Raw genomic sequence first — 25,948 nt, forward strand, 5'->3', positions numbered from 1 at the left:
TGCATCAGGGTAAATGCATAAGAACTTAACATATTAGAAGCACCTTTTGCATAACCAAAAATTGAAATTAGTGAAGCTAATCTGAAATCCCATTGACAGGTCTGCTGTCCATATAACTCACTCTTGCACTTAAAGGAGCAAAGAAGAATCAAGTATTTGGCATATGCTGTAAAGATTATAAACACCTCAGTATTCAATAAATCTCCAGAGAACCATCAGTTTATATAAAGAAAACTTGAAAAAGTAAGAAGGATCTCTCTGACAAAGTTCCTAATACATGATTCCTGTAATTTCACTGTATTTATTAACAAGCTTCTGTATCAATTCATAAGGCTGCAAGCCCTTCTTAGGACACCATCTGCCTACAATATTTGTTCAGGAATTTCCATTTTGAAATGTCCTAAAACACTTTCTAACCCTTAATATATGAGTATGTGTGTGTGTGTGTGTGTGTGTGTGTGTGTGTACACACAAAAATATATTTTTTAAAAAATTTATGTTAACAATCAAGTTTGTATTACTTTCACAGAATGATTCTCTGTTCCAAAATGTTAGAATATCAATGTAAATTTTGTCAAATTCTGTCAATGTCAGAATTTAAATGCAGTATACGTGATTGTGCGCACGTGTGTGTGTGTGTGTGTGTGTGTGCGTGACAAATTCTTTTACTTGGCTGACCATGAGAGAGGGCTTTGAATGAGATCATATAAGCATTTCTTTTGGAATTCAAGTTTTGCGATTATGAGTGCCACCACCCTAGTATTTTTGTAAAGGTCAAAACCTCTTAAGTATGTACCCATCACACACCATTACTTAGAGCCGTAAATCTCAGACGGTAAGATGCATTGGAATTCTACAAGGAGCTTCCTGAAACTGTGTGGTCTCACCCAAGAATCCCTGAGTCAGAACTTCAGGGTAAAGGGAAGGGAGAAAACAAAATTCCAAGTTTGGGAATCAATGTGCCGAACTCCCTCTCAAACACCAAGTTAAAACTCTCCAATCTAACAGAAAATTTAATTCAAACTGCATTAAAAAAAATGGATGAAGTAGTTGAAATTACTGAAAACTTTAGGGCACAGAACAGGCTTCAGGCATGGAGACATATGATTTTCCATAGTCCTGTTCAAGCCAACTGATCTCTCAGACTCTTATGCAAAAATAAATTGAGAAAAACAGGCTTCGTGTCTTTTAGAAACATGCAAGTTTCTCGGTCTTGTATTTGCTAGCAAGTATTCTGAACTTTTGCCGATTTTGACTTAGTGCATTGGTGGTCCAGCCCCTCCCTCTCTCTGTATCTCCATTCTTCACCCAGTGATCTTGCAGTTACTTTCAGTTAAGACTACTTCCGTATCGCTTGGATTATATGACCTTCTTGGATCAATAGATTTATCAGACTTGATTCATGCAGAGTCTTGACAAACTACTTGTGTCTATCACTTCCTTTCTGCCTTTTATGTGATTGCTAAGAGAACAGGTCCCAGCTAGTCTCTCAGGTTACCTGGGGCTGTGTGGGAGATATTGAAAGGAAAGCAGAGTCATCCCAACCAATGTCAACAGCCAACTGACTCTCACATTTGCAAAAGGTCCCAACCAAGATCAGCCAAGATGAGCTTACCTAACACATAACTGATGGAAGAGACCAATGAGTCCAGCTGAGACCAGAACTTGATGTGAAGCTGACCTTACAATTGTGAGCTATTACAAATGGTTATTTGTTAAGCCACTGAGTTCTGAGGAAGCCTACTCCCCCCATTATTGGGGCAAGAGAATTGATACAACCACAGTCGAGGAACTGCATGAAGCTAGACTCAGCATGATGATAAGGAGGACCTTGAACCTGTGGCCAGGGAAATGTCATGAGCCACTTGGCTTAAGACTAGTTACTTAAAGGAAATACTGTGTTGATGGAAACAGGAAGACTGGAGCCAGTTGGGATCTCTGGAGTTTGGATGATTCAAAATGGGAGAGGGGAGAATGAGTCTTGGGAAAGCTCTTGGGTGATTCAGAAGAAGTGAAAGGCATGAAAGAACTATAAATCTAGTTGTAAAAGTACACCAACATATATGGAAAATAAAAATAGAATAATGGCACAAGAAATTAAATTGTGAGGTAATATTGCACCAGTTAGATTATAAATATAGTGAGTAGAAGTTCAAAAGTAAAGAAAAAAATAAGAGCTGGAGACAGCAAGGCAGAGTTTATAAGGAAAGTGGAGTTAAGAAAGATGCTTTGAAAGATGGATCAGGCTTGATAGAGAAGGGACAAAAAATCTTGGTAAGCTTTTTTGAATAAAGAATGAAACTTATTAGACACTATTAATGTTAAATTGTTTTATTTGAGGTTATTACACACAGAAAAGATTATTTAAGGTAACTACAATTTTTAAATTAATATTTAATTTACTAAAGTTAAAAATGAGAGGCTTAAATTTTTTTACAGAACATTTAGATTTAATTTACAAATGTGTGATGCTATTTATAAATCCAGTAAATTTTAAGTATGACTTTTAAAGGGGATTTTACATTTTAGTTAATTAAATCCCCTTAAATATTTTAAAGAGCATTTATATATTTAACATATTTGCTTTTCATTTATATGCAATTTAGTAACATGAATAACAAAAAGGTTCCCCAAGAATTTAACCGATTCTTAAAAACCTAATAAAGACATAAGTACAGTAAGTCTGAAATGATCATAAACATTACAAATAATTTGCAAAGACTGGTAGAATCATCTTATTTCTTTTAATTCAAAATTATAAACTTAAGTCAATCAGTTCCGTGTACATTTTAAACTAGCGTGAAATAACTGGTAGATCTGGGATTTTCAGCCAAGAGTAACATCACTGCCCCCTGGGGAGACATTTGGAGGTATGAACAGGTGCTTTGGTTGTGACGATGCTTGGGGACCAGTGCAGGTATTTAGTAGGTGGCCACCAGGGACACTGACCCTCCTACAGTAAGAGCCAAAAGCATGTGCTTTGAATGCATTAGATAAAGCTGTAGTTTGGATTCTTCTAGAAGCTGACTCTGACAGACAATTCAAATTTAAGTAATTTTGGGGGGGAGTAAAGGAAACACGGTTCGGTAAGTCAGAAGTGAGACGGGAGAAGTATAGCAAATAAAGTGTGTCTTGTTATCCTAGCCACTACTGAGGATAACCCTAATGTAACTCAATGGAGGAAGCTCTGGGAGCCAACGTACAACACAGGTCTCTGGAGTGTCTTACCGTGGGTCTGAGACAGCTGGGCTCTGACACACCAGTTCTACCATCATTGCTTCAGGGCTGCTCCAGCAGGTGTTAAGTATTCTGCACCTCAGGCAAAGCAAAGAGGACCGTGGCGGTCAGAGAACATTCCTAAGGGCAAAAACAAAAAAGGAAGTGAGAGGCTCTGTGCTTGTTTCCTTTTGTTTGACTCTTCAGATTGCATCACACTGAAGAGAAATCAAGTGAGATTAAATACAGGGATATGACTGATTGACTCTTTAACTTCCCTTTGATTAGAGATGAATCAGCTAAAAGAAGGATGGGAATCCAGGCTAGGAAGCATCAGAGAATCTGATGGTCTAGAGTTTGAGCCTCATTTGCTTCCCAGAGGTAAACAATGGTGGCTTTGAAGAAGTGACCCCCATAAGATTAACAAGGTCTCAGAAGAGAAATACAACACTGGCTGCAGTCCCCATGTAGTCCCTTCTGCTCATTGGCACTTGCTGTGCTGTATGTGCTGATGGATATGCATGATAGATGTCAGACCCAACAGCATCCAACAGCCCTTGGAAAAGGCTCAAGTCTTGAATCCCACGGGAGAGCACAGAGGAGGAAAAATGAAATTGAGCTGAGATTTAAAATGTAAAACAACATTTATTAGGGTCTAGGCCCGTGAATTGTCTAACATTATATGTCACCTTTCATGTAAGTGTGCATTTTCCTGGAGAGAGAAAGTCCATAGCTTTCATCAGCCTCCCTAAGGACACCGAGCCCTTCACACAAGAATAAGAAGCATTTATGTAAAGCAAAAGAAATCCAGTAGCGGAGGAGGAAACAAGAGAAAAGGGGAGGAATGGAACTACTGCCCCCAAATATCAACTATTAATTTTGTCATGACCTACATAAGAACACTGTTATTATGAGAGAGAACCAAGACTTAGAGGAATTCAGGGATTTACATACTCAAGGACCCAGCAGGCAAATGGGGCAGCTGGCAAATCCAGCTTTGATGCCTTTCTGACTCCAAAGGGTATGTCACCCTTACCATGCTGCCTGTTATTTCCAGAGAGTCCTGGAGTGAAGCCCTTGCACACGTATTTTCCAAATATTCTTCCACAGTTTAGGGAGAGAAGGAACTATTTTCTCAGAAACTGAAATGATCCAAAAGAAACACGATAGTGCAGAGTCTGTGAATGTGGCCATTCCCTCTAGGACCCACAGACCTCAGCAACCATGGCCATGACGACTCCTGAGCCTGCACCTGGAGTGGTGGATACTGACCTTGCCTCCTCAGTCCACAGAGAAGGAGAGTAAATGTTATATCCATTTCCCTGGGCAATGAAACGAAATGCCTTTGATGACCAATGTTTCATTAGACTGATCCTAAAATTATCAGCATATTGTAATCTTTAAATGTAAATCGAAGGTCATTTCAGCAGGGTGGGAAGTTTTAAAAGTTCCAATTTTTTAAATGGCAAGTTTAGACTCCTTACCTCCTAGCCATCTTCTTTTTTTTCCCTTCAGTATTCTAAAATTTTCCTAGGGGGACACTAGGGATCTCTTCGTTGCCAAGTCTAATAATTCATGTTCTAAATAATTTAACCATTTTTCCCTACATAAAAGATTACATGTTCATTGTAAGCAATTTGGAAAATACACACAAAATGAAAACCACACAAATAACATAAAATCCCAGGTCATACAATATTAACTATGAGACATTTGGTACCTAACCTTTCTTGCAGATAGATGATAGGCACATGTATTTTTAATAAATAGTCCAGAGACCAAAATATACATAGATGGAGCATCACCAAGTTCCGTAGTAAGAAAGTTCTGTGTTCATTTACACTGTGCTGTCTCATAGACATGTGAAAAAAGAAGTAGAATTAGAGAAGGCAGAAGTGAGCTTGTTTTCCATTAGAAAGGACAAAAATAGATCTTGGAAGGCTGGATGGGGGTAAACTGAGGCTGAATCAGGAGGGCAATTTTAAGGGGCTTTGTAGGTGAGACAAGAGACTATGAGAGTTTATGTTCCTGTCATTCATTGTACTTTCAACAAAGGTTTATTATGAGTCTGCCCTGTCCAGTGCAAGCTGCCATGGAGACAGAAATGGGAAAGTCCTGCTCACAGGATACTTATCAACTAACCAGAAGGCTGTGGACAAATCAACAAGCAATTTCAAAGACAGGCATAGGACAGGTGCCCAGACAAAGATAAGCATCAGAGAGAGAAGAGTGGAAATATTTCACCTGGATTGGGCTGTACAAGAGCTTAAGTTTAGAGGAAACTCCAGAGGTGCATGCTTGGCCAGGATCTGAAGAACAAGTAAAATTTAGCCAGTTGAAGGGTATCATGAAGGTCTTCTCAGCAGAAGGGTTTTTTGTTAACACTGGAGCACCAGGACAAATGGCAGGCCAGTGAGCTCTTGAGTACAGAGGGTCGAAGGGCCAAATGGAGAGAGGCTTATTAAAAGATCCCTGCTTCCTCATAGACTTGGGCATAATCATTAGCTACAGGATATACACATTAGCATGCGTCTATATTGCATGTAGTTATGTCCAAGTTGTTATTCTCATTTGTTTCATCAACAAAGACATCCAAGTATGATTAACGCAAAAAGAGGCAAAAAGTTAGAAGGAAACAGATTGCGGGGTGCACCGAAATAAGGACTGTTCTGTGTGACATTTATCAAAAGAAAAGAAAATATTGAAAAGAAGGAAGGAAAGAGAGGAGGAGAGAGGAAGAGGAGGGAAGGAAAGAAGGAGGGGGAGTGCTTGGAAAATGAATGAAGTCTCCCTATCACTTACCATGTGAGAGTAAAGAGGGCTTCTTCTCCCAGCATTTCATATAGGATTCTATAGTTTGGGGTCAAAAAAATAGTTCTGGTCTGCAACTATATTTGCACTTTCTCCATGTTAGCTTAGAAAAAGAGAGGTTCACATGGAGAGGTTAAGTGTAGCTATTTCTAGATGAAGGGATTACAGGTAATTTTTATTCTCAAATTTCTACTTTAATGGATACCCTGATTCTTACTTCATAATCAGAAAATTCTATAACTGTTTCAAAGCCTTTCTGGCTCTTGGTCAAACATTTTAGAGTGCATAAGCATAGAATGTATATTCAAATTCAATCTATTAAGAAGCTCAAAAGATTAGCCTTTTCATAGAAATTACTATTCTTCATTTATCATTTGTGATACAGTGACTTGCCTAGAATAGGTCCTGCATAAATCTAGTGACTATTGATTTCTTCACAATAGGCCATCTTTCTTCTATTAAGAAGTACCTATATCCATTTTGGTAACTATTTTAAAGTGAAAAAACCCTGTTTGACAAAAACAAAACATAACATAAAAATGACTATAAGCAAAGGGAAAGAGAAAGTGGCAGTTTGGGAAAATGAAATGGCTAACATCCAAAAGAAATGGGAATGGTTTTTAGAAGATATTTAAACCTTATCAGGTTAATGTTTCCAAAGAGAAATGTGAGCAAAGAATTTAAACAGCAACTTAAGAGGAAAAAAAAAAAAGAAGACGCTCTTTTTCACTAGTAAGCATGGAAAGGCAAATGAAAACAATGAGACAGCACATTTTTGCCCCTCAGACTGACAGCATTTTAAATATTTCCATAATACAGAGAACTGTGTAATATACACTGCGGCTTCTTGGAGGTATTTTTGACAATATCTGTTAAATTGTTTAACTGGGCATTCTCGTGTAACAATTTCACCAGTTTTCCCCTGTAAAAAAAAAAACATCATTTATGCAATAGAATTAACTGCATAAATGTGCAAAGAGGACTTGCATTGTGATTATTTTAAAAGATAGGAAACCATATAAATATCATTCAACAAAATAATGGTTAAAATGATGGTTAAAAAAGACAGTTAAATAATGGTTAAATATGATGCTTTAATGAGTCAAATACTATGCAGCAGCTTAAAAAGTCATTTTGGTATTTTAAAAAGTTTGTATTCACATATAATGCATAGAAAAATCTAGAAAGATTCACATTAAAGTGAAGATACGATTTTGCCAGGGGCGAGACTAGAGAAAGCAAGGGTAGATCAAAAGAGACATGTTTAGTTGCATTGCATAATTTATTTTAACCTCATATTGAGATCATGTCTTACTTGTAAAGTTAATAATTTTTTTTAAATAAAAGGAAGAAAAAGGGACAATTTATATTATCTCAAAAAACTTTGGATGAAGAAGAGAATAGAGATGTCACCTCGTTCAAAGTTCTAAATGGAAAGGTGAATACCCAGATGCCAAAAGATTTATTGGCTCAGAAAAAGACATATTTCTTGGGCCATCTACTACAACTCAAGTCTTCCGACTCACAGCCAGTGATCTTGCATGCCCCTCAGGTGCATTGCAAGTATTCTTTAATTTTGAGCACAATATCAGTAATTTTTGTGATTTAGATGACAACAATGCTGCGTGTAGTAAGTCTTCACTAAATGTAAGCAGATGTGTGCATCCCCCGTTATAGGAAACAGAATTGAGTAAAAATTAATTACAACCACATTGCTTCCCCAGATTAACTGTAATAAGCTGGTAGTAATGCTTCTACACGAACTGCATGATAATAGTCGATTGCAGAGTTTATGGTCCTAATTATTTAGTATTAAAGGCCTCATTTTGAGGTGCACAGCAACATTCAATTACGGAAAAAAAATAGAGTAGATGCATTTGTTTAAAGAGGAATTTACAAGGCATTATAGTTGCAGGCATAACAAACACTCCTAAGATCACCTCAGGAATTGGAATTTAGCCATAATAAACCAGCCAAAGTGATAGTACCAGACACAGAATTTGTGAATGCAGATGTGGGCTGAAGCTTCTGAATAGTTCAATTTAAAAAAAAGAAAGAAAGAAAGAAATCTGTTTACACGTAATTCAACATTGAAAAGTCTAGTGGGATCAACTGCTTTCCTCCCCATATCCTTTCAGCAGAGAATTTTCTGCTATCCACATTTCCTAAAGGAGACCTGAACCTTTGATGTTCAACGCCAGGATCAAGTAACAGCCAGGGACCATTTTACTGTGTGTGGGGGGGGGGGGGGATAATAACATTTGGCCCCATGTCCAAATTCCACTCCATTGTTCATTTACCAAAACTAAAATTATAATAAAAACAAGATTACGGACTTTATATAGGCCTATAAAATAACTCCAGAAAATTACAGAGCTAGAAAAAATAATCAAAAATGTCAATATCAGCTGTAAAACTTTCTAAAAATGCAACAAATAATGTAATACAGAACAGAGGTGGAATTTGGCTCTGAATTGAGTTGCCCACCTGCAAGTTATTTTTAGGCATCCCCAAGATGGAAAGGAAAACATAAAAAAAAAAAAACTTTCCGCAGGTCCCCATAAAAAGAGTGCTGTGTGGTTGAATCTTCATTCAGATTCCAAACCCAGGCTTGGCTCAGCTTTGCACAGACTTTGAATAAACTAAGGCTTGAGGAAAATAAACAAAAGAAGATAAAAGGAAAGATAAACATGCGCCTGTATAGAAAGGAAGAAATGAAACTATTTTAGCTAATTATTTTAAAGGTTTTTTTTCTTTTTTCTCTTCATTCATGCTCAAAGATAATTATGCTCATCACATAAAAAGCCCATGAGAGAGGTTGTTTGAGGAGAAGCTTTAAAATCTACTTTCTCTCTCTTTCTAGCTTCTGGAAAGGACCAAGACTGGGCAATAGAAAGTTATTTTTCAGATTGAGTGAAAGAAAATAGAGAATAAACTAGAATGAGGAATAACCTCTGTCTCCTCAAATGCGTTTTCTTTACACCCTCACAATCTGTTATTATTAATGAATGGCCTGAGATCACGAAGTGAGTGCCAGCTTATAATCATTCTTTTATTTGGAGGACGATGCCTTGTAAAATGATCCAACAACAATAAAGTGCATCCTGGAGAACATCACAGGGGCCTAAAATATTTTTCTTTCAGTAAAATCTAAAAATTGCATTTCAACTTACAAGGATCACCAGTTTTAACATACTACCAGATGTTGCAGCCAAACAGTGTCAGTGTATTTAGAGAAATGTAGACCCAAGTTTCAGGTTAAACTTGAAATGAAGACACTGGGAGCCTAGGGGTTTTCTCTTCAGTAGGTCTGGCTGCCATCCCCACCATTGCTATGGAAACGTTCTTGAAAAGTGACTCACAGCATTCATTTTCTAAATATGGTGGACACTTCTCCAGCCCTTCTCACTTAGCCTCTGCACAGCCCTCACCACCGCGGGCCACACCCTCCTCTCAATGGCCACGCTCATATTTCTTCCTCCAACTGTGGATGCTGCTTTTCTGTCTTGATGTTCTTTCATCTGCTTCCATCTCTCCCTTCTGTTTATACATGTGCACCAGGCTTTAGTCCTGACCTCTTTTCTTCCTTGTCTTCACTCCTTTCCATTTCATCACATCCATGCTCTCTCTTCTCATGTCACCTGTAGTTACTGTCCAACCTACAAATCCCCCTGAGCTTCTTTCTAGATATCGCTGTCTCCTTGCTACCAAAATATCCAATAGTCATTTCAAATTTAAAATGGTCCAGAAACAAATGCTCCCTTTTCTCTCCAAACCTTTTCCCCTCCCTACCTTTCCTACCCTGTTTCTTGTTTATTTTTTTATTGAAATACAGCTGATTTACAATATAACTCTAATTTCACAACAGAATGATTAAATATGTTATTCTATGCTCCATTTAAAGTTTATTTTTAAATCTTATTTATTTATTTGTTTGTTTATTCATTTATTTATTTGTCTTTTTAGGGCCGTACCCATGGCATATGGAAGTTCCCAGGATAGGGGTTGAACCAGAGCTGCAGCTGCTGGTTTACACCACAGCCACAGCAATGCCAGATCTGAGCCATGTCTGCAAACTACACGACAACTCATGACACACTGAGGAGGCCAGAGACCAAACCCACATCCTCATAGATTCTAGTTGGTTTCATTACTGCTGAGCCACAGCAGGAACTCCCATTTAAAGTTATTATAAAATACCTGTTATATTCTCTGTGTTGTAAAATATGTCCTTATACCTTATTTTATACATAGTCGATGTACCTCTTAGTCTCCTATCCCTGTTTTGCCCTCCACCTTCTCTCTTTCCTCTTGCACTAGTTTATTCTCTATATCTATGAGTCTGTGTCTGTTTTGTTATACTCATTTGCTGGTCCTACCTTGCTAAATGGCACTATCATCCATCTAGTTGCTCAAAGACAATAAACCTAGAAGTTAGCCCGATCCTCCCTTTTCTTGATTCTTACAACCAATCCATAATCAAATCTTTCATTTCTATCTCCAAAAAGGGAGAGCATCTCAAATGTGTTTTCTCTTCTTTTCTATCTGCAGGGCCACTCATTTAGCTGGAGGGCCTCTTCACTTTTGTCTGGATTACAGCAATAGCTTCCTAATAGACTTTCCTGCCTCTGTAAATGTCCACTTGCAATCTGATTTTCACACAGAGGGCAGAGGAACTGTTATAAGAGTCAATTGGATATTGCAACTGAATATCAATGTATATATTTTCTCTTTTGATTAAAATTCTCTAATGGGAAGTTCCCATTGTGGCTCAGTGGGTTAAGAACCTGATTGGTATCCATGAGGATGAGGGTTCAATCCCTGGCTTCACTTAGTGGGTTAAGAATCCCGGGTTGCATAAGCTGCAGTGTAGGTCACAGAGGTGGCTTGGATCCCCCATGGCTGTGACAGTGGCATAGGTCAGCAGCTGCAGCGCTGATTCAGCTCTTAGCTTGAGGACTTCCATTTGCCACAGGTGCAGTCCTAAAAAGAAGAAAGAGAAGAAAGCAAGCAAGCAAGAAAGAAAGGAGACCGAAAGAAAGAGAGAAAGAAAGAAAGAAAATCCTTGAATGGCTTTCTACTGTGGCAAATTCAAAATTTTCAACATGACCTATAAGGCCAGACTTATTTTCTCTCTCCATTTCACGCAGCATACATTTGTCCTGCTGATTTCCCCTTTGCTCCTCAATAAAGCCACACTCTTTATGCCCAGGGCCTTTGCACTTGCTATCTTATTTACCTGGAGTCTTTCTTCTGCTTCCTCTCTTCACTCATTGTCACTGTATTTCATGCTCCTTCCCACATTCAGGCTTTAACGTTCCCCATCGCAGTCTTCAGTTTCTCTTTCCTATACCACAGCGTGCATTTCCTTCAGAGGACTTATCGGTGAAATCATCTAGACAATTTCTTTCTTTCCTTGTTTATTGTCTGCCACCCCACCAACTTCTAGCACTCACCCACCTCATCAAGGGCAAGCACCTTATCGGTCTCCTTTACTGTTGTACCTTCAGAGCCTGGACGCGTGACTAGCATCCTGTGAGCATTAAATATAGATGTTAAGTAAATGAATGAATGAGAGCTAGTACTAGGAAGGGAAGACATGAACTATCATCTGCACCATGAAACACAAAGTCTAGTGAGTGAGATGGACCTTAATAATGTCTTAGCATAGGTGGTAAAAAATATAAGCACAAAAGACAGGAACAGGGACAGTTAATAACTTACCAGTTGGGTAGGGGATGATTTCAAAGAGGGTGTTTCTGAACTATTCTGGGTCTAGGGGTCTAGGGGTCAGCTGGCCCCTAGACCCAGCTAGAAACTTCATGCCCATATATAACTTGTCATTCACTCTGAGGTAATTTATCAGCATCAAGGAGTGAAAAAAAAAAAGATACAATTTAAAATATAAATTTGGTAATTTTTGAAAATGTTTCATTTAATACTTACTGAATTATAGTAAGTTACCTCAATAATTTTTTTCAACAAGGCCCCTGCAGTTAGAATTTACAATAAAAATTGGAGATAATAAAACATGTAATTCCCCAACATTTCATGCAGTGAACCATTAAACAAGAGACACGCTTGCATCAAAACCTGGATGTATTTTTATTAGTATTTTCAAAGAAAGAACTTCTGGCACACAGCCCAGGCTCCACATTCAGAACAGAAATTAAAGCAATTAAAGTCTCATTGAGAATTAGTGATAATAATATAACATAAACAGTGAGTCTCACATTCTAGCTCTCTAGATAAGCTACCATTATAAAAGAACTAGAGCAAGTAGAAGTTCTAAATCTCTCATTTTTTGGTTACTATTAGCAACATTTGCAAGGAGTTAAGCCATTGCAGGGGATAAATAAAGAATCAAGGATCCAGGAAAAAGTGGAATCCTAGGACCTCCTTCTCTACCTCTGGTTATAAAACCTGATTTATAGGGGACATAATAGCCATAGGAAACACACTAATGACATTAAATGTAATAATCATGGGAAGAACTGAAATTAATATCCATTAAAATCATTTCATAAAGATTAATTTGTTGAAATTTTGAAATATTCATAGACACTATGATTTAGTGAATAATTCACTAGATGAACATCCGTATGAAAAACAAAGGAATAAAAGCAATACATCATCTTTGTCATTATTCTACCACTTTTTAAGAATAAACTGAGTATTGGGGTAGAACGTGATGGAAGATAAAATGAGAAAAATAATGGATATATGTATGACTGGGTCACTTTGCTGTATAGGAGAAATTGGCCCAACGTTGTAAATCAACTATACTTTAAACAAGAAAAACTGGAGTTCCATCATGGCTCAGCAGAAACAAATCTGACTAGTATCCATGAAGACGCAGGTTCAATCCCTGGCCTTGCTCAGTGGGTTAAGTATCTTGTGTTGCTGTGAACCTGTGGTGTAGGTCGCAGATACAGCTTGGATCTGGCATTGCACTGGCTGTAGTGTAGGCCAGCAGCTACAGCTCTGATTTGATCCCTAGCCTGGGAAATTCCATATGCCTCAGGCGCAGCCCTAAAAATACAAAAAGAAGAAGAAAAAAAGAAAAACTGAATAAAATTATTGTTCTATTGTAGATTCCTCAAAGTTTCAAATGATTAACAATAATGTCTTTAATAAAAATGTTTACTATTAGTGAAGAATTTTAAAATATACATTGCATTTTATAGTAACATTATTTTCCACAGCACATTTCCAGAAACCAGTACTTTAATTTTTTTAAGTTTTTATTTGTTTCAAAACTCAATAAAATACATATCTGGAGTTCCTGCATTGGGGGTGGTTATAAAATACCTAATTACCTGGAGTTCTCTTGTGGCTCAGTGATAAAAAACCCAACTAGCATTTGGATGCAGGTTCGATCCTTGGCCTCACTCAGTGGGTTAAGGATCTGGTGTTGCCATGAGCTGTGGTGTAGGCTGGCAGCTGCAGCTCCGATTTGACCCCTAGCCTGGGAATCTCCATATGCTGCACCTGAAGCCCTAAAAAAAATTACACACACACATACACACATTTAGTTACCATCCATTAAATTGACTCCATTATTATGAAAATAACATGATTTTAGAAAAATTTGTTATAAAAAAGCTACTTTTAGATTGGATCATGTTACACTCTTAGTTAAACATCAAAGGAAAGCAGACTCTGTATATGTACTAAATCAGTATGCTAGGATCATCAAAGATTCCTTGCTCACACTTGAGAGTTGACAAGTAAAACAAATTTCCATGTTAAATGTATATGTCCCCCAGGAATGACCAAACTTTTATGAAAATATCATTGATGACTGAAGAAGAGTAATATAAATCTCAAGCATTCTTGGCACAACATTGGATGTTGATGAGATAGATTGTCTTAACTGGTCCTGCCTCCTTACTCTCTTTCAAAACTTAAACATCCTGGTTGGTGCAAAATGCTGGCTTCTCTGACCCAGCACGTAACTTCATTTTTGCAGATATGTTACTTTTTTGCTACTACTCCTCCATCAAGATAGCCACCAACCAGCTGAATAGAAGTTAAAACTAAGAGTGCAGATAGGATTTTGTGTGGACGGACTATGTTAATTATTAATAATAATAACAAAACTAAACCCTCCTCATACATTACCTCATTGAATCTTTGCAAATGGGAAAACATTAGGTATCCTTAATCCCATTTACAAATTAGAAGTCTATGTACAGAGAGAGGCACTGACATATGCTCAATCTCCAAATTTGGAGAGGAAAAAAGGACTTAGAACTTAAATTCCAATAATTCCCAATGTATCATCATTCTGCTTGGCACTGAGGATAAAATTATGACTAAGACAAATTCCCTGTTCTGCCACTAAAATATCTGCCCTATTTCAGTCTCTCACCAAGAATCTCTCTGCACTCTGCTAACTCATTTCTAACTTCCAATATACTAATGACAAAGAGATTGCAGCAGTTATATTAATGGAAAAAACGGGGATAGATTACAACCAACTATGGATATTGGGGACTTTTCCTTTCATATCACAAAAATAGCTCTCTTGTCAACAATTCTACTTTCAGTTTCTGGGGTTACAAATGTACTTGGACAATTAGAAATGGAAATATATGTGCATGGAAGTTCAGATGGGATTTAGAGACAAAGAGAGGAGAACCTTTTGTAGGAAAACACCCAGACAACAACTCAGGCAGCTATTGGCGGAAGATCCTCCACTCAGAGTGACGGGAAGGTCAACTAGATTCCTCAGCACAGGAAATAGTCAATGCTAACTTCATAAGCAAAGCTCAAGTCCATCAGCTTAACTTCCATGAGGCTCCCTGGCACTGGCAATCGAAGATACGGGGCAGTCCCACTGCAACTGAAGTCATTCTCAGCAGACTCCTTAGGAACAGTTTCCTGTCCCAGAACCAACAGTACTTCAAAAAGAGACACCTCCCTCCAAGTCTACCTTGCCTTCCCTACAGCCCACATGAAGTTCATCTAGCCTCCAGAATTTAGGTAATAGAGGCTTTTTTTTTTTTAATCATCATTCCTATCTTTTACTAAGAAATATGCTCTATATCATGCATTATTCAGAGATTTCTTTGGTTCATGCTCAAGAATCTTTCTTCTGCTAACCAAATCCTAGTCTTGCAAATCAAAAGGTATATTTTCAAAACTACTGTCTTAATGGACTTTGAGACCTATTTCAAAAAGCACTTGTGCAAAAACAATTTAAATTTTTCCTGAAGCAATATTATGACTCTGTCTGACTAGAGCAAGAATCACATAGAGGAAGTGCCAAATAGCCTGAGGCAATGCTTAATTTTATGAGTTTTTTTTGAAACTGTAATGGTTAATATCTGCTGAATGCTAACTATATACCAAGCATTGCACCAAGTCTCACCTGTTTTATTATATTTAAACACCATAAAATAACCCTATATACTATGTACTATTGTATTCCCATTTTACAAATCAAAGCCTGAAACTCCAATATTTGCAAGTTTATATAGGTTAAGTGCATATTCTATTCCTACTGAGAGATATTTAATAGCCTAAAAGATAAGAGGAATACCCACTAATGTGATATACATGACCCTTCATATCTGGATCAAACTTTGCTTTTGGCATTATCTCTTCCACTCTCATGAATACCACCCTAATCTTCATTCTTCCTGTCTGACTGAGCAAACATTCTGGCTTTCACTCAACTCTAGAATTTTGCACACTTTAATTTCATTTCTTGTGCCTCAGAAGTCTCTCTCCATTCCTCTTCAAGTTAAGAAATCTTCTTAGATTTGCATCTTAACTCAAATAGTACTCCTTGATGAAAGACTTATCAAGTCCCCAAGACAGAGTTAGACATTCCCTTCTTTGTGCTTAACTGTGTCCATCCTATCCTCCGGCAACTACCCCACTGTGACTCTTTACCCCCAAGTATGTTTGTCTCATTAGTTATTGGATTACGTTAGAGGTACAAGAAAGGACAGAATCAAGTATTAATCAAGCAACAAATGTAGGTCAAGTGAAATAGATCCTTTGTCATACTTTTCTCTCCATGTTTTTACCTGCTATTTAATCATTTATTAGTCTTGGAATATATACCATTTCATATTCTTATTATTTTTATGACACAATTCTTTTATATACATAAGTATATAATAAATTGTATAAATATGTAAATCTATATAATCATATAGCATCTATATGTAAACACATATATATTAAAATAGGAATATATATATGTATTCCCTAATATACAGCATATGTTTCAATATATAAATATATAAATATTTATATACAAATTATTTTGTGTACACACACACGCACACAAAAAGCAGTAGGAATTAACTAGCAAGATAAATCCAAGATATAGACCCATATCTGGCATGTGTCATTTTTCTATATTCTCTATTCTTCATCTTGGTACCTTCAAGCATTGAACAATACTTGGCATGTATCCAGTGCTTAATAAATACTCATAGCAATTATCACATTGTTCTCCACAATAGATCTGAGTAAGAAAAGTGATGTTTATCTAAATAATCTCAAAATAGCAAGTTACTTAAGATGTCTTTTAAAAATAGATGGAATATTTTATTTATATAAGTTGCATTATATGAGATTCTTAACATAAGGTAGATCATAGATCTCTAGTCTAGAGATGAAATTAGTAAAGTTCATTAACTCTTTGAATTTTGTATGGACTTTGTTGTACATTTTTTCTGGAGAAAAGGGCCATAGATTTTTCTTTAAAATAACAACTTCAAAAGTTCCATGACCCCAAATGATTAAGAACCACAAGACTATATTATTCCTGTATAGAATTCACTCCGTTTATATATAATTAAGAAAGAATAAGATATTCTGACATATATTATGTTTACATGAGATTCCCCAAATTTTATGAAACAGGAATCAAAATGGAACTGGAGATTAAGCATACTGAAAAAAATGTGTACATTTTGCTTCAAACTTGCTGTACTCCACCAATCCTAGCAATTTCTGTCTTTATTAAGGTAGCCTTGTTGGTTTGCTGTTTGGAAGGAGAGTTGGCTGTAGGGGATGGTTTTTCTTCTTCAATTTCTGAGAGCTGCCCTCTTCAAACAAGCTGACAGGTATGCATGAAACATATATACTTCAAGCGAAACATCTGTTTCTTTCATCACTTTCAAGTCAATTTGAAGTGCTTATGTTCTAAATGTTAATAAGCAACTCCAGGTTTCAGTACTGCTTAGGTCCTGTTTAGTAGGAATGTATATACAAACCACATACTCTGAACAAAATACTTACTCTTCTGATAACGTTCTCATTTCCAACCAGATGTATGTCAAAACCAGTATTTGCTTAGATATCTGAGAAAATGTACATTGGGTAAATATCAAAATAACTAAATTTGTTTTGATTTGTTTTAATGTTAACATTTTAAATGTTTAATGTCAATAAAATGTAATGCTACTCATCAGATTATACAATAATATTCAGTTTTGACATTCTGTTTATATGGTGATTAAACTTCAAAATGATGGCAACTTTTATTTCACATTGTTTGGAAAATCTCTCTCCCCTTATTGAAGTATACTTATCCTATGCATTAAATCTCCAATCCCCAAATAAAACTAAAACATGAGAAAACTAGTTGAACATATTTCAAATATAAAAAATAGAGACATACACATTTTAAGATAATGAAATCGTATTTTCTTCTTAAAAAAGCAAGAATGTCATCGAATTGTGCTGATTTCTCTAAATTCGAGGACAATTTATCCAAAGACAACCAAAAAGAAAAGAAAATCTTGCGCATCAAGTCTTAATTTCTAATCACAATTATGAGTTAGTTTTAGGAGTTCCCATTGTGGTGCAGCGGGAGCAAATCTAACTAGTATCCATGAGGATGCAGGTTTGATCCCTGGCTTTGCTCAGTGGGTTAAAAATCCATCATTTCCTTGAACTGCGGTGTAGGTTGCAGACACAACTTGGATACAGCATTGCTATGGCTGTGCTGGCAGTTGTATCTCTGATTCGACTCCTAACCTGGGCACTTCCGTATGCTGAGGGTGTGGCCCCAGAAAGCAAAAAAAAAAAAAGTTTTAAGTGATTCCAGTATACTATAGTGCACAAATACATAAATAATAATTAAAGGGAAAAAAAAGTTTCAGTTTGTCTCTGAGGTTCAATAATGCATGAATTCCAAATCAGGTTTGGCTAGAGGTCGTCTGTTTGCTTGTTCCTAAGGGAAATCAATAGTCTTTAGAAAAGGGGAAGAGAAGCAAGCATTTTTCTTTTCTTTTTTTTTTTAAACCACAAAACTGCCCCCAAATCTTACTTTTAGACATTTGGAAGACTCGTGGTCTCAGAGTGACTTCAGATAGCTGCACGGAAACAAAGACACAGAGAGTCAGGAAAGTTGCCAGAAGTTAACTGAATCCCCACTTTAAAAAGAAGAAAAGTGAACTCTTCTGCTTTTTCTGAACTTTTAGGGGAGCTCAAGTTTATCATTTCTCTCCCTTCTCTGAAAGCAGACATATCTACCTTGAAGTTCATATGATCATTTAGGAAAGGAACACGTTTCAATCAACGGGATCAGGCACAGACATCACTTTACCAGTGGGATACACTTTGATGATCTTGAATGACTTTTCCTTTTAACTTTAGAACCGTTTTCAATCATAAATAACGTTTAGTTCTAAATACTGAATGAAATTGCAAATGTGCTTACTCCAGTAAGGACAACAATCTTTGTGCTTCCTCATGTGAATTCTGCACAGGACCATATTTAAAGGTACTCATGGCCATTGTCACCCTAGGGGCTGGTCTGCTGTGGGCACTGGCATCCTTATGCGGTCAAGTTAAAATGAACTTTTGGAAGTCTGGAAGGGAAAGAAATTGGCAAAAGGAGCAGCTTCTGTACATAGGGATCTTTCCAGATGAAACAGGAAAAAGAGTTTTCCGTCCCAACCATGTAGTGGTTTTTGTTTGTTTGTTTTTCATAGGAATTGGCAGGTTTTAATATTCAAGAAAAAAATGAACTCTATCATAGACATTAATATAGAGAAAATTTCATGCAGACATGAGGCTTCTCCCTCAAGATTTGTGGTCATTTTTGGAATGAAAGTTACATATAAATAAAGTATTTTTTACGGTTCCCAAACTTAATAATGTTACACTATGATGTAAATCAGGGAAAGGGGTAGCATGAGGAACAGAGATAATTATTAACTGTTTACAAGTTCAAATCAATTTTACCTGCAGCTAAAGATATGCTCAACTTTTCCTTCTTTTCTTCTTCAATTCACCTTGTGGGGGATATTTTCAGTGCCTTATTGATATTCTAAGAATCTTGCCATTTCAGCTTCTTCTGTCTGATTGCCAAATGCTAAATCAGCATCTCTAGACTGAAGGTTTTCCCCCAAATCTCAGAGTTGCTTTGTCTATGTGGGTTGCAGAATGAATATGTTGAAAATTTACATCCCCCATGGTCTGACTGACAGGAGTTTGTATATAAATATTCTAGTTCTCTCAACCCTCAGTTAGGATAACTCTAAGGTGTATATTTTCCACTACTTCAAAGAATTTCCCAGAAAGATCAGTATCTAGTTACCTACAGGTGGTGGCTGGACAAAAGCACCCTTTTTCTTTTCTTTAAATTACTTTTTCATTTGCTTACAGGTATTTCCTTCACATCTCAAAGAAACATTTTGAATCTTCTTGGGTTTTTTCTTTTTTGCTTTTTTTTTTTTTTGGCCTTTTTAGGGCTGCACCCATGGCATATGGAAGTTCCCAGGCTAGGGGTTGAATTGGAGCTACAGCTACCAGCCTACACCACAGCCACAGCCACATGGGATCTGGTCCATGTCTGCGACCTACGCCATAGATCTCCAACCCACTGAGCGAAGCCATGGGTTGAACCTGCATCCTCATGGATACTAGTCAGATTCATTTCTGCTGTGCCACAGCAGGAACTCCAAGAAACTCTTTGAATTTTAATCTTAGTCTGTGGATCTGCTTCTGGGAGAACCTAAACTAAGACGCATTTCAATTTTAAACAAATCAACAATTATTTATTGAGTCTACCATATTCCTTTTGCTTAGCTAGGCCTGAAAACAAGAGTTGGCCACTCATACATTCAAGGGGAGAACAGGAAACAAACTTATGAAACAGACCAGATGGAAACCTGATGTAGAAGACAGTGCATGCCCAATCTAAGGAAGTCATTTACTATTCAGCTTCTGCCAATTTTGCCATGCAGGAATACCAACACATTATCAGCCAAGGCTTCTGGTTTTTTCAAGCAAAGCTAAAAATGTTGAAATGTTGATGTCAACTAATTCAAAAAGGATGTATTATTTCTAGAATCCTCTTCAGGCCAATGAAACCTGTCTAAGAGTTGAATTTGACCCGTAGCCTGTCAGTATGTAAACTCCACACTAAGGGTCAAAGATAAAAGATGCCTGGTCCCCTATGTATATTAAAGAAACTTGCAGTTTGGATGGGGTAATAGACATTCACGCCACTATATATGAGGCTGAATTTAAATGATAAATGAGATAGTAATAATAATCAAATAATCATTTCATGAGAGGAAAAGACACTCTACTCGAGAAGAATGGGGGTGGAGGCATGAGTTCACATCAGACAAAGCTTGATGTAAAAGCGGTCCCCATAAAGAATGTCGCATTTCTAGTTTCTACAGCTAGTCTAGCTACAAAAGTCCAAAACTTGAAAGGAAGACCTAATTCATTATTCCCAAGGGTGGCATTTCCCAATCCTAATCCAGCTTTGGGAACTATGACATGCCATATCTGTCTTTAGAAGGTTCAGTGTCCATCAGCACGTGCAGGCTCTGAGAGTCCCTCACTAGAGAATCTTGTTTGCCTCTATTTCCCTAGCATCTTCTCACTATTTTGAGTGCAAAGCACTTTTCTTCTATGTGGCAACACCATTGGAGAACATTCTAAAAAATGATGTTGTAGGTTCATCTCTGACTCTAAGAGAAGCAACTAAAAAGGGGGGTACAATGATTTATCTACTGCAAATATAACCTCAATCAACAAGTATATCTGGGGTGTTTATAACCTTCTACTTCCACAAAGATGAGCATACCAGAGCAGGGCCAGGACAGACTTCCATAGACTAAGCTTGGATGCATGAGCATGTGGAACTGAAAGCCAGTGTATGGGGAAGGGGGTTAATTTTTTAAAGTTTTATTGAAATACAGTAGAAGGAGTTCCCATCGTGGCACAGCAGAAATGAATCCGACTAGGAACCATGAGGTTATGGATTTGATCCCTGGCCTCACTCAGTGGGTTAAGGATCCAGCATTGCCATGAGCTGTGGTGTAGGTTGTAGACATAGCTCAGATCTGGCGTTGCTGTGGCTGTGGTATAGGCCAGCAGCTGTAGCTTCTATTAGATCCCTAGCCTGGGAGCCTCCATATGCCGCAGGTGCAGTCCTGAAAGACAAAACAAAGAAACAAAAAAGAAATATAGTAGATTTACAATGTTATGATAATTTCTGCTACACAAGAAAGTGATTCAGTTAACGTGTATACACATCCAAGCAGATTCTTTTCCCACATAGATTATCACAGAGTATTGGGTAGAGTTCTCTGTGCTATACAGCAGGTCTGCATTAGCCAATCATTCCATATATCTCAGTGTGCATATGCCAATCCCAAACCCCCAGTTCACCCCTCCTACACCTATGAACCTTGGATAACCATAAGTTTTTCAAAGTCTATGGTCTGTTTCTATTCTGCAAATAAGTTCATTTGTATCCTTTTCTTTTTTTTTTTAATTCCACATATAAGTGACATCAGTGTGTTTAAAACTTCTCTGAATTCCCTTACCCACAGTGTTCCTCAGTCTCCTACAATGGCATCTAGGAGTTGATGCCTGTGGCATACTGAGAAAGACAGCCAGCACTAACAAGATTCTGAAGCCATGAACCCTGGGTGGTCCACTCTGGGACACCTCTGAACACAACACTTCAAAGCCAGCATTAATGAAAACAAGAGTTGGTTATACCTCAGGATATAAATCAATTCCAGAGCAAGTTCATTCACCAGGATCAGTGCCTGCCCATCACCAGAGGATTGCTTGGGCCCAAAGGCAGCAAGGCACACCAAAAGTCTTCTAATAATAAAGGAAAGGGTGACCCCTTGCTATGAAAATTAATATCGTCATTTCTCTATGTGCTCCTATGGCCATGGTGGTCTTGGAGAATAGATCTGAAGGTAGAAAAACCCCCATACATTGTGGTTATGATGGCTACTATCATCACAGATGTCCCAATGTGACAGAATACTTATCAGCTCACAGTTTCAGGTATGACACCATCCTATTAGCAAACCGATCCCCTCACAAGTGGCTATTTCTACTAATCTTCTATAACACAAGTCAGACAATAGTTTGTGCTCACTGACATAATTGTACTTTTTGATTCTAGATTATATAGTACATTATATACACAGATGTTATATGTGCAATTAAGGATATGTGTAGACTTAATTATGTAATTATTACTTATACTTATGTCAATGATTCTGAATTTTCCTATGGTCTCTTTGAGAATCAAGCCTCTATCAGTGCTTTAATTTATGAACAAGTAAATGCTTTCCGTCTTTGCTTCTCACAAATATTGCCTCTGACCAAGAACTCATTTCCAAATGAAATGTATGATCTAAAGTTAATGTATGGCACAAATGAAACTTTCCACAGAAAAGAAATTCATGGACTTAGAGAATAGACTTGTGGTTGCCAAGGAGGAGATGGAGAGAGTGGGATGGACTGGCAGTTTGGGGTTGATAGATGCAAACTATTGCATTTGGAGCGGATAAGCAATGAGATCCTGCTGTATAGCAAAGGGAACTATATCTAGTCACTTGTGATGGAACATGATGGAGGAGAAAATACATATATGACTGTGTCCCTTTGATGTATGGTAGAAATCGACAGAACACTGTAAATCAACTATAATGGAAAAAATAAAGTTAATCTACCCTATCTAATGTCATGTTTACTTGAAATCCTAAGAGGTGATTGTATATCAAGATGATAACTTAATAGCTGCCTGTAGAGATCAATCAAGATTGTAGAGGAAAAGGATTTGGAGCTCATCTCTCTCCACAAACACATCAAAAACACATCTACAAGTGAAACAATTTGCACTGAAGACCAACTGGAAACCATACAGCCAAGGCTGTAAGAAAGATATACACATAATCGGGTAGGAAGGGAAGAAAAGAGACCTGGTTGGGACTTTCTGTCATTGATTCTGAAGTTAATATATGGTACAAATGAAACTTTCCACAGAAAAGAAACTCATGGACTTGGAGAATAGACTTGAGGTTGCCAAGGGGAAGAAGGAGAGAATGGGATGGACTAGGACTTTGGGGTTAATAGATACAAAGGAAGAATCAGATGGTAAAAACTTTCCTTGAGGAATGAGCAGTTCAAGGCACATATTGGGTACCCCAGTCCTGGGGACATATGTGGGAGAGATGAAAACCCTTGGCTGGCTGAAGAAATACTGTGACTAAGGAGGGTTTTCAGAGGTTGGATTCTGCCCTTGTGTGCTGGCTACCCTTGAGGCAGGATGGAAAAGGCATAAAGAGGTCCACTCTAGGGTCTGTCCTGGATTCCTGCAACTACCTTGGCCTGTGCCCCAGCTGGAGTTAAGAGAATACTCTAGCCTTACTCATTCCATATCACAGTGCAGCACTGGAACTGCAGGACCCACAACTGGGGAGAAGACTTGATCATGGCACACAGAGGAGTCCACTCTCACAACTTCCATTTAACATACTATTGGGAGTCCTAGCCACAGCAATCAGATTTTTAAAAAAAGAAATGAAAGACTTCCAAATTGGAAGGGAAGATGTAAAACTGTCACTATTTGTAGATGACATGATACGTTGCATAGAAAACTTTGAGGTCTCCACCCCTAAACTATTATAACTAATATATGAATTCAGCAAAGTTGCAGAATACATGATTAATATACATAAATCTGTTCTTTTTCTCTGCACTATAATAACAGACTATAAGGAAAAAAAATTTTTAAATCACATCAAAAAGACTAAAATACCTAGGAATAAATTTAACCAGGGAGATGAATGATGTGTACTCTGAAAACTATTAGACACTGATGGAGGAAACTAAAGATGATACAAAGAAATGGAAAGATATCTCATGTTATTGGACTGGAAGAATTAATATTGATAAAAATTGTCATTCTACAAAAACCATGTATAGATTTAATGCAACCTCTATCAAAACCTATAATGTTTTTCACAGGACTAGTACAAATAATTCTAAAATTCACGTGGAACGATAAAGAATTGGAATTGCCAAAGCAACCTTGAGAAAAAAGAACAAAACTAGAGGTATCACCTTCCCTGACTTCAGACGATAGTCCACAGCTACCGTAATCAAATCAGTGTGACACTGGCACAAAACAGACACATAGATCAATGGGACAGAATAGAAGTTCCAGAAGTAAACTCATGTGTATATGGTCAATTAATTGACAACAAAGAAGCTTAGACTATACAACAGGGAAAAGATCATCACTTCAATAAATGGTACTGGGGAAATTAGACAGCCACATGCAGAATGAGATTAAAACATCTCCTCACACTATCTACAAAAACAAACTCAAGATAGTTTAAAAACCTAAATGTAAAATCTTGCACCATAAAATTCATAAAGGAGAACATAAATCATAGCACTGTTTTTTGGATCTGCTACCTAATGTAAAAGAAATAAAAGCAAAAACTAAACAAGTGATACCTAATTAAACCTAAAAGGTTGGACACAGCAAAGGAAATCATCAACACAATGAAAAGATAACCTCCAAAATGAGAGAAAATATTTGCAAATGATATGACCGACAAGAATTTAACATTCAGAATACAAACAGCTTATAAAACTCAGTACCAAAAAAAATAATAAAATAATCCAATCAAAAGAGGGCAGGAGACCTATACAGATATGTTTCCAAAGAAACCTACAGATGGCTAACAGACACATAAAAGATGTTCACCATCCATAATTATTTGAGAAAGACAAATCAAAACAATGAGATATCACCTCACACCTATCAGAATGTCTATGATCAAAATATCTACAAAAAAGAAATATTGGCTAGTATGTGGAGAAAAGAGAACTATTGTACATGGTTGGTAGGAATGTTCAGTATGGTGTTTCCTCAAAAAAACTAAAAATAGAATTGCCATATGATCCAGCAATTTTACTCCTGGGCCTGTATCTAGAAAGAAAAAAAAAAAAAAAACACTCATTCAAAAAGTTACATGCTCCCAATGTTCATAGCAGCACTGTTTACAGTAGCTAAGACATTGAAGCAACTCAAGTGTCCCTCAACAGATGAATGGGTCAAAAAAATATGTGCTATACATAGATGAGCATTAGTCATTAAAAGAGAATGCTTTCTCTGATGGCTCTAGGGGCAGCTAATTCTTCCTTGCCTCTTCTAGCTTCTGGTATTTTCCAGCAATCCTTGGCATTCCTTGGCTTGTACATACATCACTTCTGTCACATGGCATCTTCTTGTTTGTCCTCACATCATTTCCCTCTGTTTATGTCTGTTTCTGTGTCCAACTCTCACCCTTTTATAAAGATACCTGTCAGATTGGTTTAAGGCCTCATCTGTCCTTGATTACCTCTATAAAGATCTTATTTCCAAATAAGGCTGCCTTCTGATATTTGCTTCTGTAGGAGACACTCCAATCCATAATGTTTGCCTAGGGAGATGCAGGTGGTACCTGACCTAAGATGCTTCAGTTTATGATTTCTCTACTCTGTTATGGTGCAGAAGTGATATGTGTTCAGAAGAAGCTGTACTGCAAATTTTGAATCTTGATCTTTTCCCGGACCAAAGATATGTCATATGATACTCTCTTGTGACAGCAGGTAGTGGTAGCTATCT

At 37.2% G+C, this 25,948-nt stretch overlaps 1 long non-coding RNA gene across 1 annotated transcript in view; it reads right to left on the reverse strand.

The window, feature by feature from the left end:
* The window catches only part of LOC146400334 (uncharacterized), a 127,607-nt gene that overhangs the window by 18,074 nt on the left and 83,585 nt on the right, over positions 1–25,948 (reverse strand). Inside the window, exon 2 of the long non-coding RNA XR_014813553.1 lies at positions 3,229–3,357. This is a non-coding gene — a long non-coding RNA (uncharacterized LOC146400334). The remainder of the gene's footprint in view (positions 1–3,228; positions 3,358–25,948) is intronic.

Source organism: Sus scrofa, chromosome 8 (assembly GCF_054392235.1).
Source record: "Sus scrofa isolate SSC_HxYL_T2T_F1_AM1 chromosome 8, Sscrofa_HxYL_maternal_Yorkshire_Landrace_v2.0, whole genome shotgun sequence".
NCBI classification, from domain to species: domain Eukaryota; kingdom Metazoa; phylum Chordata; class Mammalia; order Artiodactyla; family Suidae; genus Sus; species Sus scrofa.